This window comes from Ascaphus truei, chromosome 2 (assembly GCF_040206685.1).
Source record: "Ascaphus truei isolate aAscTru1 chromosome 2, aAscTru1.hap1, whole genome shotgun sequence".
NCBI lineage: Eukaryota > Metazoa > Chordata > Amphibia > Anura > Ascaphidae > Ascaphus > Ascaphus truei.
In genome coordinates, this window is record NC_134484.1 from 189,558,947 (window position 1) to 189,578,086 (window position 19,140).

Below are 19,140 nucleotides of genomic sequence, written 5' to 3' on the forward strand. Positions count from 1 at the left end.
AGCTGATATAACTCAATTTTGAGTTTAAGTGGCGTCCTACATCCATGAAATACTTAGGAGTGCATATCACGAAAAAAGTAGGCTCTCTATATCAGGCTAATTATCCCAGTCTGTTGAGGACTCTCAAAAAAGAGCTACAGGAGTGGAAGGCATATGGTATTTCTTGGTTGGGGAGAATATACAGCGTCAAGATGAATATCCTTCCCCGGATTCTATATCTGTTCCAAACTCTCCCGATAGCCGTGGTACGAGCGGACATTACAGGGCTTCAAAAATGAATCTCAAATTTTATTTGGAACGGTAAAAAACCACGGATTAAGGTAAAATTGATGCAGAAAGCTAAGGAAGCTGGTGGTCTGGCGGTTCCGAGCGTCATATCCTACTACAAAGCGGCGCAGTTGTGCCAGATTACGCAGTGGCATGGAGATCCGGAGCTCAGGCAGTGGGTGGCGCTGGAGAGGGAGATGTGTTCCCCGCTTGAGCTCAAGGACCTGATCTGGTACCCGAGGACACGGGTGAGGGATGTTCTCGTTCCACTGACCTCTGTTCTCAACTCACTCTCGGTTTGGGAGGCTGCTAAAGGTAATCGCTCGATAACCTCCAAACACACACTTATGGCTCCCTTATATGGCAATCCAGATTTTGCTCCGGGCTTAGCAAACAAGAGCTTTCTGATATGGCGCAAATTGGGGATTAGGCGATTGAAGGACCTGGAGGGTAGTGGCAAGATTAAATCCTTTGAGCAATTACAGTCGGAAACAGACATACTTAATACTGAATTTATGAGGTACCTCCAGGTTCGGGCATACTACAACGCACACCCGGTGAGACCACCGTTAACGAATTTTGAACAGCTCTGCGTGCGCGGTGCAGACACGCGGGGACTGATCTCTGCCTTATACAGAGGGGTGGTTAATACTGACTTGAACAGGACAGACAAACCCCGTTTTATGGTTCAGTGGGAGGAGGATTTACAGGGCACATTAGAGGACGAGGACTGGTCTGCGGTGTTTAAAGCTGCAGCTAAGTACCTCCATTTGTACGGCATTAAAGGAGAACTCATATAAGGTATTGTTACGTTGGTACCTCACCCCAGTTAGATTAGCAAAATTCATCCCGGGCTCTTCCCCGCTCTGCCCTAGGCAGTGCGGGGAACAGGGGGATTTGGTTCACATGCTGTGGTCTTGCCCGAAAATAGTGCCTGTCTGGACCCAGATCCGTGATTGGCTGCAGCGGATCTTCTTGGGGCTCAAAATTCAGCTGGACCCGTGGCTATTTTTATTAGGCAAACCAACAAATGATGTATCTAGATCGGGTAACAAGCTGATACAGTAGCACACTTTGCTACAGCTATGAGGTGTGAGACCGCAGCATTGTGGAATCAGAATGCGATTCCTTCTATAGATAAAATCAGAAACAGAATTTCGTTCATATGCCGAATGGAGAAGTTAACGAGCTTAGTTAACGATTCGGGCGATAAATTCGAAAAGGTCTGGTCATTATGGTTGGCTCAGGCTGATATTCAGGGGGTGAATGGTGCCACAATATGGCTTTAATAGATTTAGGTGAGTTCTCCTTGGATGGGTGGCTGGGAGCTAGCTACGACAGACAGATGGAAGGGACCCCCCCGGGGGTTTGTGATACACTAAATAAATACAAACAGGAAATGGCAGTGGATCTATTCCAGAGACCTCTGTGAGGTGGTGACGGGCAAAGCGCTAGCAGCAAAGATGCATAGCACCCGAAGACACGATAAAAGTGGTTATTCTTCGCCGATCCCTTCCCCCCCCTCCCTCCCTGCACTCCCTCCTCGCCTTCCCTCCCCCTTTTTCTCCTGTGTCGTCATTGGTATGTTGATGTCTTGTCCTGTTGTCTCCCCATCATGTGTTTGTTTTATGTAGTTTGTCCTAGACAGTTCGGTGTATACTATGAATAATTTGCAACATCCTGTACGTCCATGTTTGTATGCACAAAAAACGAATAAAGCCAAAGTTGAAAAAAAACAAAAAAAACTATTGTAGCCTGTAGCATCTCACCAGCTAGGTCTTGCCATGGTGTCTGGTTTTAAGGTAACTATATGATGATTTTCAAGCTTTCCCAACCCCACATAACACATTTGGGTACTTGGGATAAATCCCTTTGCCAGAGCTGTCATCTACGTATTGACAGCTGGTTGTAAAAAAATTGCCTTGCGTCATATTAAGAATTCAGATAACTTAATTTATGGTTTAACGAATAGTAACTTAAAAAGAAGATACTAAAAAAGTTAGCCCCATCTCTGCTGGAGCAGGACAGTTTACTTCATGTTGGTTAACTCCTTGGTTTCGATAGTACACAGAAAGTTTAACAGTTTCCTGGTTATATTGGGATGCCTTGAAGGAGTTTACAGGAATATCTGAACAGACCCTTAAATGCTCCACTCAGTCGATAATTATGCGGGTTTGCAAATTCCGTCCCGGGTTTTCTGAGTCTGGACTGGGATTTTGCTCTAGCTCATCCTCTTTGGCAGGATCCTCCATTTTTGCTCCTAGCAGCTTCCTTTAAAAGAGCAGCCCCGTAAGCAGGAAGTTGCAGAGCAAAGTTTTAGTTCATGCTGAGTACATACAACGCACTTACCTTTTGTCTTCCTCATTACCAGACCTGGCTACATACCTTGACCACCCCTGTCTTCTGCCCGCCTCGACCTCTGCATTCACCAACTACGCAACTATTCTGCTAGCCCTGACCTTCAGCTTATGACTCACTACTCTATCAGGACTCTGTCCCTCGGCTCAGGTCGGTTCTTTCATATTCCTACCTCAGCCCTGCGGGTCCGTTTCCTGCTTGAGAAGAGCATTGTTACAATCATATAGGTATACAAATGGGCTACTTTACATAGGTTAATCAAAAGCACTGCAACAAAAGCCTTCAACATTATTCTACTCCTTTTGCAGAAGAGCGACTTGCAGCTTTATTAGTATCTACAACTATCTGGAAATCAAACTTCCAAAATGTGCACAGTAAATATCTGCGTCAAAAATGACAGTTCAAGAGACAAAATTTGATAAGTCACATTACACATTAGATCAGATAATTCCTTTCCCCTCTAATGGCTAGACTTACTCAGCCACACAATCTATTTTCCTCAGACTACGGCCAAAGAAGTAAACAGCAGTAGAGAAAACAAAGGTGCTTCTATGGCTGAGTAAATCTGTCCAAAAGTGCTGCATTTGTGGAAAAATGAATTTAATTCATTTATACATTGATATCCTGGATACAGTGAGTGTTATAATTGGTCCTGGATTCAGTGAGTGTTATACTGCACCGACACACTTTATTCAAGCAAATACCCAGTATGTACCTGGCAGATACCTGGAATGCGCCGCTCCTCACCTCTGACAAGCCCCGTTGCGTTTGCCTTCCCAGCCTGGGTTCATGCCTGGCTGACGGGCGGCTGATCTGTTAAATGATAATGATTAGGATTTAATAGGCTGCAATGCTTCGCGTGTCTACCAGATGGCATAAATTCATGAATTGTAATGCAGTATATATATATATACTGTGCAGTATTGCAGCCAGCGGGAATAAAATGCTTCAATCCCTGCCTAGAAAATAACCCAATGCACTCGGGCAGAAAACAGTCACAAACCTCAATACACCCGGGTATACCCGAATTCGTGGGACTAGCCGAGCTCGAATAAAGTGTGTCGCCAGTGTAATTGGTCCGCCGGGGTTTCCTGGTTTGGGAATATTGGGAAGCATGCAGAACAAGCATGTCAAACTTGTGGCCCGCGGGCCGCATGCGGCCCACAATGAACATATTTGCGGCCCAGCTCGCCAATATTTAACTCGCGCTGCGCGCGCTTTCTCTGAAGGATTGGAGACGCGTGTTGGCACGCTGCCAGAATTTTTTTTGGCCCGGAGCCAGCTCTATCGGAGCTTGCATAGTGAGGCCCGCCTCTTCCTGCTGCCCGCCTCTTCCTGATGCTTGCTGCCCGCCTCTTCCTGCTGCATGGAGCAAGTCAGGTGACTACTGCTCCATGCCTGCCTTGCTTCCCCCTTGCCCTCCTGCTCCGATTTCCTGTCTGTGTGTGTCTGTGTGTGTCTGTGTGTGTCTGTGTGTGTCTGTGTGTGTCTGTGTGTGTGTGTGTGTGTCTGTGTGTGTGTCTGTGTCTGTGTGTGTGTCTGTGTGTGTGTGTCTGTGTGTGTGTCTGTGTGTGTGTGTGTCTGTGTGTGTGTCTGTGTGTGTGTCTGTGTGTGTGTCTGTGTCTGTGTGTCTGTGTCTGTGTGTCTGTGTGTGTCTGTGTGTGTGTGTGTGTCTGTCTGTGTGAGTCTGTGTGTGTCTGTGTGAGTGTGTGTCTGTCTGTCTGTCTGTCTGTGTGTGTGTGTGTGTGTGTGTGTGTGTGTGTGTGTGTGTGTGTGTGTGTGTGTGTGTGTGTGTGTGTGTGTGTGTCTGAGTGTGTGTGAGAGAGAGTGTGTCAGAGAGAGAGAGTGTGTCAGAGAGAGAGAGTGTGTCTCTGAGAGAGAGTGTGTCTCTGAGAGAGAGTGTGTCTCTGAGAGAGAGTGTCTCTGAGAGAGAGAGTGTCTCTGAGAGAGTATCTCTGAGAGAGAGAGTGTCTGAGAGAGAGTCTGAGAGAGAGAGAGAGTCTGAGAGAGAGAGTGTCTGAGAGAGAGAGTGTCTGAGAGAGAGAGAGAGAGTGTCCAAGAGAGAGAGAGAGAGTGTCTGAGAGAGAGAGTGTGTCTGAGAGAGAGAGAGAGAGAGAGAGAGTGTCTGAGAGAGAGAGAATGTCTGAGAGAGAGAGTGTCTGAGAGAGAGAGAGAGTGTCTGAGAGAGAATGTCTGAGAGAGAGTGTCTGAGAGAGAGTGTCTGAGAGAGAGTCTGAGAGAGAGAGTGTCTGAGAGAGAGAGTGTCTGAGAGAGAGAGTGTCTGAGAGAGAGAGAGTGTCTGAGAGAGAATGTCTGAGAGAGAGTGTCTGAGAGAGAGAGTGTCTGAGAGAGAGAGTGTCTGAGAGAGAGAGAGAGTCTGAGAGAGAGAGTGTCTGAGAGAGAGAGAGTGTCTGAGAGAGAGAGAGAGAGTGTCTGAGAGAGAGAGTGTCTGAGAGAGAGAGTGTCTGAGAGAGAGAGTGTCTGAGAGAGAGAGTGTCTGAGAGAGAGGGTGTCTGAGAGAGTGTCTGAGAGAGAGAGCGTGTCTGAGAGAGAGAGCGTGTCTGAGAGAGAGTGTCTGAGAGAGAGTGTCTGAGAGAGAGTGTCTGAGAGAGAGAGTGTCTGAGAGAGAGAGTGTCTGAGAGAGAGTGGGTCTGAGAGAGAGTGAGTCTGAGAGAGAGAGCGTGTCTGAGAGAGAGAGCGTGTCTGAGAGAGAGTGTCTGAGAGAGAGTGTCTGAGAGAGAATGTCTGAGAGAGAGTGTCTGAGAGAGAGAGTGTCTGAGAGAGAGAGTGTCTGAGAGAGAGAGTGTCTGAGAGAGAGAGTGTCTGAGAGAGAGAGTGTCTGAGAGAGAGAGTGTCTGAGAGAGGGAGAGTGAGAGTGTCAGGGAGAGGGAGAGTGAGAGTGTCAGGGAGAGGGAGAGTGAGAGTGTCAAGGAGAGGGAGAGGGAGAGTGTCAAGGAGAGGGAGAGAGAGTGTGTCAGGGAGAGGGAGAGTGTCAGGGAGAGGGAGAGTGTCAGGGAGAGGGAGAGTGACAGTGTCAGGGAGAGTGTCAGGGAGAGGGAGAGTGAGAGTGTCAGGGAGAGGGAGAGTGAGAGTGTCAGGGAGAGGGAGAGTGAGAGTGTCAAGGAGAGGGAGAGGGAGAGTGTCAAGGAGAGGGAGAGAGAGTGTGTCAGGGAGAGGGAGAGTGTCAGGGAAAGGGAGAGTGTCAGGGAGAGGGAGAGTCAGAGAGAGTCAGAGAGAGTCAGAGATGCCAAGAGCCAGGAAGAAAAGATTAATCTTATCGTTCTTTTTTTTTTAATACTGTATTTTTCGAAATAAACCTACGTTTCTTTGAAAATTGAAGTTTTTTTGTTTTTTTGCGGCCCACATAAACTTAAACCTTGTTTATTTGGCCCAAGTTAGCCTTTGTGTTTGACATGCTTGATGTAGAAGATACCAATTTCGGGGATGTTAGGCATTAGTAGCTATATTAAGGTGCCAGGAGGAGGTCATTCTACTGTACCTGTCATGCATTTTATCTGTCAACATGTAAAAGCTATTGAGGGAGATATGTCAATGCAAAGAAAGTGCAAATAGAAGTTTCTTTTGATGCATTGTTCAATTTTCTGTCTAACCCTAACTGACGGAATTGACAGGCAACTACGTGAGTTTCCATCAGGCAGCAGCTTTGGTAGGCAGGGTTGGGCAAGGGGCATTGCTGGCGAAGGTGAATAATAAATCCGTCTTTCGGTTGTTGCCTGTGCTTCCACTGCAAGTTAGATGGGTACTACTTTGATGATCTATGTCTACCTATGGGCAGCGCTTTGTCGTGCTATTATTTTGAGGCATTCAGCACCTTTCTGCAGTGGGAGGTGTGCAAAAGAGTGCACGTAGCCGGAGTTATGCAGTATTTGGATGACTTCCTGTTTGTGGGTCCAGCAAGTTGAGATTTGTGCAAAAGATGGCTGAGCTATGCCGCACAAATTTGGGGTTCTGTTGGTGGGGGGACCCAGAGTGCCATATGTGGAGTTTGTCTGTAAATAAGCTAAAATAGTACACCGGCCAGCCAAAGTTGGGACTAGAAGTTGGGATACTTGATGAAAGGTGCACCCCAGGCACAGAGTCCTGGTAGGTGGCTGGAAAGCCTCAGATCACTTGCAAGGGATTGCCAATTGAGCAACGACCTGGGGCAATATAATAAGGTCCTCAGGGTGCCAGTTATTATGATATTGCCCCAACGTCATCAGGGCGCTCCAAGGATTACCATATTCTCTTCATCTAATGGTGTTTTATCATTTATATGTCTTTCTGCTCTGCAGATGTGAGGTCAATATCCTCAATGCAAAGTCCTAGAGAGTACGCAATGATCAGTGGGACCAGGAAGATGAAACTAATCAAATTGTTTAAAAGCCTGATTTTTAATATCATGCTACGTGAACTTTCCCTTCTTTTAATGTGCCACGTATTTAAATAACATCCAACATTGATACAACTATGACCTAAAGGATGCAGTGGAAGCCAAGGGAACTAGAGAGCAGGATAAATAGCTGAAGATAAATACAAATAAATACAAGGTTTATTTCTAGTGAATACATGATCAATGAAAATAAATCATTCTAGTTGCACATTTACTATCTGATACTTCGGTTATAAATAGCCCCTTTGCCACCTCTATATTATTTGATAAACTAGTTTCTCGGCTTTTTCTTTGATGTACACAAGACACTCTGATCCCATGCCAAATAAAGCCGCTTCTTTACATCTTTACCTATCACACTTAAACAGAAGAAAAATATCAGGACACATTTATTGTATGTGGGTACTTCGAAAACACAGCCCTAAACGTATCCTCTGGTCATGTTGCATCAAAGTGGTAGGACAATTAGGGCTTTAGATTACAGGAACCTGTAAGAACAATAATAGAAAGAACAATGCAGTGGCAACACATGAGGGTTTAATCAGTAAACATGTTAACCACTAAAGATAGAGATGGATTTGTGTTTTGTTATGCAGTGAAATGTGTAACTCTGTTTATGGAGTTTGTTGATGCTAAATCTAGAGAAACACACTACACCCACATCAGCTTAGACAGGGAGCTTCCATTGCTTCATAAAACATCATAGATATTTCTGGTTTTTGAAGTATCATCCAGGTGGGAAGATATTGCACATGTAATAAAACCAAAGAGTACATTCTGGCAAAACTATCAGCAATTGTTCCTATACAGTACTTACTGTATGTATAAAAGTGCAATACACTAAAGCTTGGTGGAACTCTATCCACACCAGTACAACCTCCTAGTACTTCACAGATGAGCTAAAAAGTAATCTTAAAGGATCCGTTTAAAAATTAGTTTCCACACACTATATTTAGAAAGTAATTACAGTGAGACCCTTTCTGCTTGTAGTTAGTCAATCATAAACACACATGTAACCTCCTGTGTGATGCAAGATCCTATTGCTCTAACAAGGCACTTCCCGAATGGTACAGCAAAGCTGGTACATCGGCACAGTCGGAGGGCAGTAGGGTACACCTCATTACTGACATGTGGAGTAGTGCTCATGGAGGCAGTGGCTGTTACTGCTCATTGGGTGTGTTTTACTATTGTCAAACCACAAAAGGTACTGAAAAACAAAAGACCCTCATTACCTTTTGTATCTGTTTATGAATGTTTGTCCTGATTTGTATTTGTTTGTAACTCTGTATACGTAATGATCAAACCTATGTACCCCCATTGTACTGCGCTGCGGAATATGTTGGCACTTTACAAATAAACAATAATAATAATGATATCACGTTTTTGCTATATTTCTCATAATCTTCTTAAAAGATCCACTCCATATTCCATCATCCCAAGAATATGTTGAGCAATAGGAGTTACAACTGGCTCCCATTGCTGTTGCCTGTGTCTAAACATAAATGCAACTGTTGAATACAAAGTAATTGTGATGTAACAGTAAGTTAAGCAGGACTATCAAGCAGGCAGCAGGCATTATGACTTTCCAAAGTCACATTTCTTATTTGTTAAAAATAGGTGACAAAGCCTAATTGGTGTTGTAAAATATACTCTCTCCTCTCTCTCTCTCCTCTCTCTCTCTCCTCTCTCTCTCTCCTCTCTCTCTCTCTCCTCTCTCTCTCTCCTCTCTCTCTCTTCTCTCTCTTCTCTCTCTTCTCTCTCTTCTCTCTCTTCTCTCTCTTCTCTCTCTTCTCTCTCTTCTCTCTCTTCTCTCTCTTCTCTCTCTCCGCGTCCCAAGTCTTTTTGCTCATTCATTATATTCCAGGTTCTTATGATCTGTAAGGATCATGATTGGAGAAGTTGCTCCCTCAAACAAATGTCTCCATTCTTCTAGAGCCATTTTCATGGCTAGAAGTTCCCGATTTCCAACATCATAATTTCTTTCTGCGGTCAAAATTTTTTTTACAAAAGAAGGCACAAGGGTGTAATTTCCCATGAAATTCCTTCATTTGAGATAGAATGGCTCCGGCTGCCGAATAAGATGCGACCACTTCAAGCACGAAGGGTTTCGTAGGAGCTGGATGGATCAGCACAGGTCGGGACGAAAAGGCAGACTTGAGCTTCTCCAAAGCTAGAGGAGCCTCAGAGGGCCATATCTTAGGGTTTGCCCCTTTCTTAGTAAGTGCCGTAATGGGTGCAATCACCTTGGAGAAGTTCCTGATAAAACATCGGTTGTAGTTGGCAAACCCAACAAATCGTTGCGGTGGTTTGAGGCCTGTCGGTGAAGGCCAATCCAGCACTGCCGATACTTTTGCACGATCCATCTCAAAGCCAAGGGAAGAGATGAAATGCCCAAGGAAGGAAATCTTCTTCTGTTCGAACTGGCATTTCTCGAGCTTGGCAAAGAGGGAGTGGTTCCGAAATCTTTGGAGGACCAATCTAATCGGTGCCCGATGTTCAGACAAAGAACTGGAAAAAATAAGGATATCATCCAGATATACTATGAGAAATTGGTCAAGTATAACCTGGAAAATCTCATTGATGACTTTTTGAAATAAGGCCTGTGCGTTTTATAAGCCGAATGGCATAACTAGATATTCGTAGTGGCCGTCAAGGGTATTAAAGGCTGTCTTCCACTCATCACCCTCTCTGATCCAAATCAAATTGTAAGCTCCTCGAAGGTCCAGTTTGGTAAAGATTGTAGCCTTGCGTAAGCAGTCGAATAGTTCACAAATGAGGGGTAGAGGATACCGATTTATTACAGTGATTTTATTTAGGCCTCTGTAGTCGATACATGGCCTGAGAGAACCGTCTTTTTTGGAAACGAAGAAGAAACCCGCACCAGCGGGAGAACTTGATTTGCGAATAAACCCACACTGAAGATTCTCCGAAATGTATTCCCGCATAGCATTGGTTTCTGGTTCGGAAAGGGGGTAGGTGCGGCCTCGAGGAGGAATGGCCCCTAGGAGCAGATAGATTGCACAATCATAAGGTCAGTGTGGCAGTAACTCCTCTGCCTGTTTTTGTCAAATACATCAGCAATCTCCTGGTAAGAAACTGGAAGGCATGACGAGGAAGTTTCAATAGGTAGCCGAACCTCAGAGATGGTGTATGACACCGGAAGACAAGATCCATGGCAATGTTGTCGCCAGGCTGTCACTTGATTGGTCGCCCAATCGATATTAGGGTTGTGGTGCCACAACCAGGGAAGACCTAGGACCACTGGAGTCGAGGGAGAACAAATGACGTAGAATGACAGTGTCTCTTTGTGAAGTACCCCAACCGTAACCAGCAAAGGCTTAGTCTCGAGGGTGATGGTCCCAGGTATCAGAGGTCTTTCATCAATAGCCACTACTGCTAACATAATCTCCCTAGTACAGAGAGGAAGGGAGTGGAGTTCTGCAAATGCGTGGTCAGTGAAATTCCCTGCGGCTTCTGAATCCGCAAAAGCCTGAGTGAAAATGGAGGCTGGTCCCCAGGAGAATGAAACCGGGAGGAGCAGCCATGAAGGTTGTGACAGAGTGTAGACGGACGTTCACAGAGGTACACAATTGGAGGCTTTTATAAGGTGAAATTATAATAAGGCTTTATTGTGCCTTTTCTTTTTTATCAGGAAATCATCCAAACACAGGGGGGGGAACAAAGCTTCTATTCACTTGGGAGTATTTCTAGTGAAATCCTATGCAATTAATTCACATCTCCGTTAGTTAAGCATTTCTTCCATCCCCAAACATATAGCATGAAATAAGCAGATATAAGCAGTCTCTTATTTATGAAAGTCTTATCTGTTTCTTGCTGTAGAGTAAGCTTCTCTGCTCTCCTGGAACCGCACCCGTGCGTGCACAGAAAATATCAGCATCCAGGTTTAGAAGTCTTATTTGGTGTCTTGCAATCAGCTATGCTGGGCAGAGCTCAAGACCGGTCAGCTCCAGAGATGTGTGTTCTCTTGGTCAGTCTCTCCTGGGAGTCTCAAGAACACTCCTCTGTATCTCCAAAGGTCAGCTCTCATTCAGAGCTAAGGAGTCACTTCCTGTCTCAACAGACAGGCTTTTGTAAGCAATCAGGCAGGTGGTGTTTATTAATTGACTACTAGCAGTTAACCACCACACTGCCAGATTAAAGGCACATTAATTGAACAGGGATTACTCCCCTGTTACACAGAGGAACAGAAGAAATGCCCAGAGAATATTCCTCTATCTTCACTGGGCCCCGGAGTTTCCTGATTTGGGATAATTTCTGGCAAGGTGACCTTTGAGCCCACAGTACAGACAGAGCCCCCTGACACGTCTCCTAGTTCTCTACTGCTTGGGCAATTTGGTATCACCTAATTGCATCGGTTCCTTCTTACAGAGAGGTGTAGAAAGAGGGGTCTGAATGTGGGGGCAAGCCATATTTTTGAGGTTTTGGGGAGCCGGTCTCGATCGGTCTGTCGTTCTCGCATCCGGATATCCAATCTGATACAGAGAGCAATTAATTCCTCCAGATCCTGGGGAGTGGCCTGGTAAGTTAGTTCATCCTTTAAACCCTCAGAAAGGCTCAGCTAAAATGCTGCCAGTAGAGATTCATTGTTCCAGCCCATCTCCGCAGCAAGGGTTTGGATTCAATGGCATACTGGCCCACAGTACGGGTTCCTTGCCGGATTTGAAGGAGTGAAGCAGAAGCATAAGAGCCGTGACCAGGAGCATCAAAAACATTTTTGAATGCTTGGAGAAAGGCAGCTGTGTCGTTAACCAGTGGGGATTCCTTTTCCCAGAGGGGGGGGCCTGTTGGGAAATTATGCAGGCTACCCTGGGCCGATGCGTGCAGAACATGGAGGGCTGGAGTTCGAACTGAATCGAACATTGGTTAAAACATCCATGGTTGATTGCACATTTTGCAACAGCCATGAGGTGCGAACTTGCAGCGTTGTGAAAGCAACCAGACCTACCCACGATGATGAAAATTCGGAACAGAATCTGGTACGTTTGCTGGATGGAACAATTGATGAGTCTGGTCAATGACACCGGCACAAATTTCCTAAAAATATGGGCCCCTTGGCTAGACCAATCTGACATCCCAGGGGTGAATGCCACCAATATTCTGCTGTGATAACAAGAAATGCATTCTCCTCCGGGGCAGCGGCACGGACAGTGACAGAATAGAGCACCGATAGGGCTCCTCTTCCCTTGGGTTTGTCTTGTAGGTCTCGTATGTGAGTTATTTTTCTTTTTCTTGCTTTTCTTTTCCCCCATTGTACGTCAATATTTGTAACAGTTGATGTTGAAAAACAAAATGTTGGGCACGAGGGCACTCATGCATGATAATGGGTTGTCAGATAATATGTGAACTGTACCTTGTCCCAATAAAAACTTTTTTGTTGAAAAAAAAAAAATCCATGGTTCTCTGGGCATAGGGCATGCCGGATTGGGCACCGGAGATGCTGCCAGCAATGGTGGTGCTGGGGTAGAACCCACCTGAAGTGTATCCAGCCAGATGATAATGTCCCGGAGTCGGCTAGAAATTAGTGACATCTGCTGGTTTTGCTGGGCAAGGTGTGTCTCATGATCTCTGAGTACAGGTAGTCCTCGTTATCCAACATTTCACTTTACAATGAATGGCATATCCAACGCTTTACAATGCAACCCTGTGGGCAGTTTTTCGACACCGGAATGCATTATCCGACGCCTGAATGCGTTATCCAACAACACTTTACAATGCAACCCTAAGGACTGTTTTTTGACGCCGGAATGCGTTATCCAACGCTCACCGCCACTGATTAACATGGGGCTCACTTTACAATGGTTTCACTATCCAATGCGACTTCCAGAACGGATTTCGTTGGATAACCGAGGACTGCCTGTAGTTCCCCTTGGAGTCATACGGCTTGCGCTACCTCAGCGGGGTTCAAGTTTTGCCGAGCAAAATGTGACGGTTCTCATCTCAAATCAGCAAGCAGACCAACAGGGCTGATGTAGGGATGCAATAAAGCGACCAGAGCCCAGGGACAGAGACCTGTAAGAGTATCCATAGTCGGTAAGCAGTCAGAGGGCAGGGCTGGCGGTATTGGTGCAAAGTCCAGTAAACAAGCAAATGGTCAGTTCAGGCAGAAAACAGCGAGGTCGGGGTCATGGTTGGGGGTCAGCAACTGGGGAATCCAAACAGATGAAAGGATAAGGTGTGACAGCGTAGGCAAACAGGAACTGCAAACGTAGAACCTTGCTCAGCGATTCCCACTTGTAACTGCAGCCTTATATCGCAGGTTGCCAGTACCCAAATGGCCACAGTGAGCAGAAAGGGCAGGTGACTTGCAAAACCCGAACCGCAGCTAAACCCGGCACGGATCGAGCAGAATCCTTACACTTCCTACTCTGCAGCACTGCTCCGCTCCTGCCATCCTCCTCGCCGCCCGCTGTCCTCATCCTCCTCTTCTCCCACTGCCGCCCGCCGTCCTCCTCCTCTGCTGTCCCCACCCCCCAAAATGTGCCACCCTAGGCGACCACCTAAGTCGCCTAGTGGTAGCACCGGCACTACTGACATGAAGATGTATTGCTTAAAGCCGCGGGCTAAATAAAATAAAATTAAAGCCGCGGGCTTATGTTTATTGTCCCTTAAATACATCTCACGTGTGACACTTGTCTCCTACACCACCTCAAATCAATTGGACAAAAAATAATAAAAAAAAGGGAGATAAAAGGAAAAAAGAAACAAAAATATACCGTAGTATGTTTGTTAAAACATTTATAGTAAAAGGTTGTGGTATCTCACTCACAGTGCAAATGAGGAATAAAAGCATATAAAAGTAAGACTTTCATAGAGAGTAGAGGCTTCCAGCATGTGTAGTTTGGTGTTCTCTGGGCTTACTTGTATACCAGTGGTAGTGCATCTGCGTGCCTGCGTGTTTCTTCTGCCTAGTACTCCTACACAGTTTGTAAACTGTGACCTTCTTTCAATAGTTTACCATTTTAGTAATGAACTAATTCATAATGTAAACGCAAAAGTGCTAGTACACAATATATTTAATATTAATTGATCCCAAAGCAATGGCTGTGTTTGAGCATGACATTATTGATTACAACTCACATACGTAAACTGAACAGTTTTTACAGAAGGGAGGACATTTCTGGCGTGTTGGGAAATAACAATATTCATCATCATTTTAGCTAAAGAAAAGCTATTAACAAGGTAACATTGTGTTCGAAAATATGCTAAATCAGACAGTGAATGCAGTCACCGCACATCATTAACTATGTCTAGGAAAATAAACCAATGAAAAACGCATTTTTCAGCACTACTGCTTTGATCCTTAAAAGGAGCAATCCATGCAATATCTTACGTGTCCGTTTAAAAATAAATAAGTCAGTTCTGTAGTATTAGATAATACTAACTACATTTTTTTTGTATTCAACTCTTAACGCCATATTTAACGAGTTTAAATATAATGTCCATCCTCTGGTTTCTATAGCAGGCTGTAGCCACCTCCCCAGCAGTACAAGATCTGTGCAACACTTTCCTGTTTGTGATAATTTGATGCCAATATTCCCAGCAGTTTGAGCTGCAAACTATAACAATAAATGATGTTACCTTAGTGATATAATAATACATTGTAGCTGCTGAGTTTCACTGACTGAAGGATACATTGAGACTGAAAGGCAACCATTTAGTGAACCCTGGGAAGCAGGATTTTTGTTGATCGATCACGGGAGAACAAATTGATCGACAGCTTAGGTAATTGGTTTTCAATAAAGCTAATCAAAGGCTGAATATATTAAGCTTGTCCTATGACATAAATTGTTAGTCCAATAAAAATGGTATCACCTAATACTGAAGAACTCATTTATTCTTCACTATATATATATATATATATATATATATATATATATAATCAAAAAATAAATAGATGATACCGTTCTGTGGCTAACGAAATGCTTTTATTTGTGCGAGCTTTCGAGATACACTGATCTCTTCTTCCGCCGATGTAACATCGCCGGGAAGAAGAGATCAGTGTATCTCGAAAGCTCGCACAAATAAAAGCATTTCGTTAGCCACAGAACGGTATCATCTATTTATTTTTTGATTATTGAAGCTCGGCTAACACGGTACTGATACCTCTACATATATATATATATATATGTAAGCTGATTACACTTTGTGATGATTTTGATCTCATTACTGTTAAGAAGAATTTAAGCAATAATAGATGTGCTTGCAATTTATAAATACATTGTGCTTAATGAAAAGTATACATTTCTAACATTGGACTGAAGGAGCAGCAAGTTTTGAAGCAAGTGAACCTTATTCAAATTGTATTGTCAGCTCTGCTTGTGACATTGATCAGGTCACTTTATCTCCCTGTGCTTCAGGCACACAAATAAGATTGTAAGCTCTTCAGGAGAGGGAGTCACTGCGTCTTCAATGTTTTATGTACAGCACTGTATAGATTGTCCACACTACAGTATATAATAATCATGATTTTTTTTCATAGCAGTGCAGTATATACATCCATATACAGTACGCACCCATATATTCATTTTTCAAACGCTGTTCCTTTGCCCTAGAGAAAGTAGCCTTACCATTAGAGCACTCCTTCCCCCTGAGGCTACAGATTTTGTGCATGAGCAATTCATGCCCCAATTGCACCACTCAGTGAATATGCCCCTCAATTTCCACGCGCCAGTAAACATATTAAAGGGTTGTATTGTTCAATTGCAACATGTAGATGTTACCTGTACCATTCATAGGGGCTCATTCACTAAACTTCGATAAGTGGCTTATAGCACTATAAACGCCCTTAAAGCGCGATATTGCTTGTGTTGCTATTCACAAAGCTCCGATAACGGCACTATCGCACTGAAACTACTTTTTATCGAGCTATAACACTCTGGCAAAAAAAAGCCATACGATAAGCCAAAAAATGCCCCAAATCGCATTTTTTGACAGAAACTGCTATTCACTAAGCAGTGATTAGCTTATCGTACTTTAAAAATTTGCAATATTTTGGCGACAGCTAAAGGCTGGTACTAAAGATATTTCAAGATGGATAATTGCATTTTATTTTAGTTTTACTACATAGGATTGATACCGGAAACCCCTGGGGCCCCCCGGAGATATGGGGTTCCCCGCGGGTCCTCGCAGCTCCGGGGGTCCCCGCTGGCCTCCGGTATCAATCCTGAGCAATAAAAATAAAATTGCAGCCAGTTTCATTACCTTAGTGGCTAACCGCTAAGGTAATGACAGGATTAAATAGCAGGCACTGCATAGTTATTTATACAGGGGGTGGGTGAAGCTTGTATTTGACCCAGGGTGGGTTTTTAGGTCTTGTGGGAGGATGGCAGTAGAAGTTAACCCTTTCACTGCCTTAGCGGTTACAACCACTAAGGTAATGAAGGGGTTAACCCCTTGCGCTACCCTCCCGCAAGGCCTAAACACCCACCCTGAGCGTAACTACCACCTTCACCCACCCCCAGTACCAATAACTATGCAGTGCCTGCCTGCTATTTAAACCTTTCATAACCGGGTGGGTAGCGGGAGGGGTTAAACCCTTTATTACCATAGCGGTTACCACCACTGTGGTAATGAAGGGGTTAACTCCTCCCGCAATCTTCACGGTAGGCCTAACCACCCACCCTGGGCCAAGTACCCCCCTCACTCACTCCCTCTGCCCCCAATAAACCAGCTTCTGTGACTTAACCCCTTCATTCCAGGAACCACTTATACATGTTAGGAGTACAATGCCAAGCAATAGACTCTTATCTTAATGAGATGAATACAAAATGTGCATGTATTAGTTTGATTTGTATTTTTACTTTTAGAATAAAGGAAGCACGATTTCCTACTTGTTTATAGTACTTGTTTTAAAAGCCTCTTCCCATGTCAATGCTGCTTCTTGCAAAAAGGTTCATATTCAACCCCGATTCTGCAACCTTTTTCCATTAATCAACCCATTAAAGGTTTGTTTCTGGTTCTGTCTCAAGTAGAGCAGGCTTCCTTGCCAGCCCACATTGCCCTTTGTCTGTATGCAGCTTTATCTAACAAATTCCAGTTATTGTAACAAAACTACAGCAAATGGCAACTTTCAATAACTGACCACCTGTGTCTCCTGCTTTAGATGAGCTAAGAAGGCACTATGAGTAGGCCGGCCACCTGTCCCCATGTCATTGCCATACATTTAGATAGAAATATGGAAGCCTACACATCCATCAGCACTTAATGTAAAACGTTTTTGAGACCTATTCTCCAATGAAAGAGACAGCTGTATGCCTTCTGATTTCCTCAACTGTTTTTTTTATAGCTCTAAAGAACAATCCTTCAAAACCAACAACAGTACAAAGATTATTTTACTTATCTCATGCTCCCGAAATTTCAATTTTGAATTAAAGCAGATCAGATAGAAATGCGTTTCCAATCAAGAACATATTTAGAATTGTGTTAAGCTGGAAAGGACATAACTCAAATTCAGACAGCCCCAGTGTTACCAGTCAGACTGTCTCTTATCCTTTGGGGTCAAGTAAAACCCATATAATAAAGGGCTTTGATTAACATTTATGTAGAACAACTAAAATCTTCTCTGTATTAGTTTTGTTCATAAATGTAATTCAGTTTCTCTCTCCCCCTATATGTATCTTTATGACTATTCACAGTTACATGCATGTAAAGTCCCAGACCAATTTAGATGGCTTCAACATCTATGTACTATCTCCATGCACTTTGTTTTTTTACATTTTTGATCGCCCTCATTTGTGAAATGCTCTAGTAGTTTTCTTTTATGGGGACACATTGTTGTAAATATATCTTTTGCCGGCCCTTTTAAGCTGTGATTTTTTGGGGGGGGAAAAAACTGCTTATCAATCCTGATTGATCTCTTTCAGGGTCAAATTATAGCCCTGCTTCAGCCAGCAAATCTCACCGTGGTATACAGCCCTCCCTCCAGCCTGCACATCTTTAATCTAACCTTGGTACATAGACAGGTACGTAGCTATAGCCCGGGGAAAGCCCAGGGGCCCGCACTCTTGGGGGGCACGCTCTCCCCTCCCCCCTGTCGACAGCCCATCTCTCTTCAGACAGTCGGGGGGTGGCCACCAGGGTTAAACAGAGGATGAGCAGTTGTTACAGAGGCAGAGGAGGACGGCAGGGGAGGAGCGCACTCTAGCAGCAGACACCAGAAGAAAGACTTCCCGGTCAGACCGCTGGGGCGCGCTCCTCCCAGGCCATCCTGCTCTGCTTCTGTAGCAACTGCTCTTTCGTCTGCCAGCTTATCCTCTGTTTAATGCCGCATACCATCTCCTCTTGCATGTCTCTATTACCACCCACAGGTAGGCATGAAGGAGGGAGAGAGATGATGATGATGATGAGGGGGAGATGTGATGATGATGGTGATGATGATGAGGGAGATAGCTGATGGTGATGATGATGATGATAAGGGGGAAAGCTGGTGATGGTGATGATGATGATGATGAGGGGGAGAGCTGGTGATGGTGATGATGAGTGGTTGAGCTGATGATGGTGATGATGATGATGAGGGGGAGAGCTGGTGATGGTGATGATGAGGGGTTGAGCTGATGATGGTGATGATAATGAAGGGGAGATCTGGCGATGATGAGGAGGAGAGCTGATGAGGAGGGGGAGAGATGAGGAAGGGGAACATGAGGGGAGAGATGATGATGAGGAGGAGGGATGATGAGGAGGAGGAGGGGGAGAGATGAGAAGGAGGAGGAGCAGAAGAGGGAGAGATGATGAGGAAGAGGGGGATAGATGATTAGGAGGAGGGGGAGAGATGATGATGAGGGGGGGAGAGATGAATATGATGATGATGATGAGGAGGGGGCTCACGCATGTCTAGCTACGTTACTGTATATAGCCCTCCCTCCAGTCTGCACATCTTACCGTGGTATATAGCCCTCCCTTCAGCCTGCACATCTTTAATCTCACTGTGGTATATAGCCCTCCATGTGATCGTGTGGTTAGTATTTGTGCTGCCATTCATTCCCCACTAAGATCAGATTTTTCACTCTGCCCCACTGAGTCAGAAGCTTTTTAATTACCTGTAAATTAACTGAAGGGTGTGTGTTTTATGCAAATTTTAGGTTCCACCCTTGACGCAACAATTA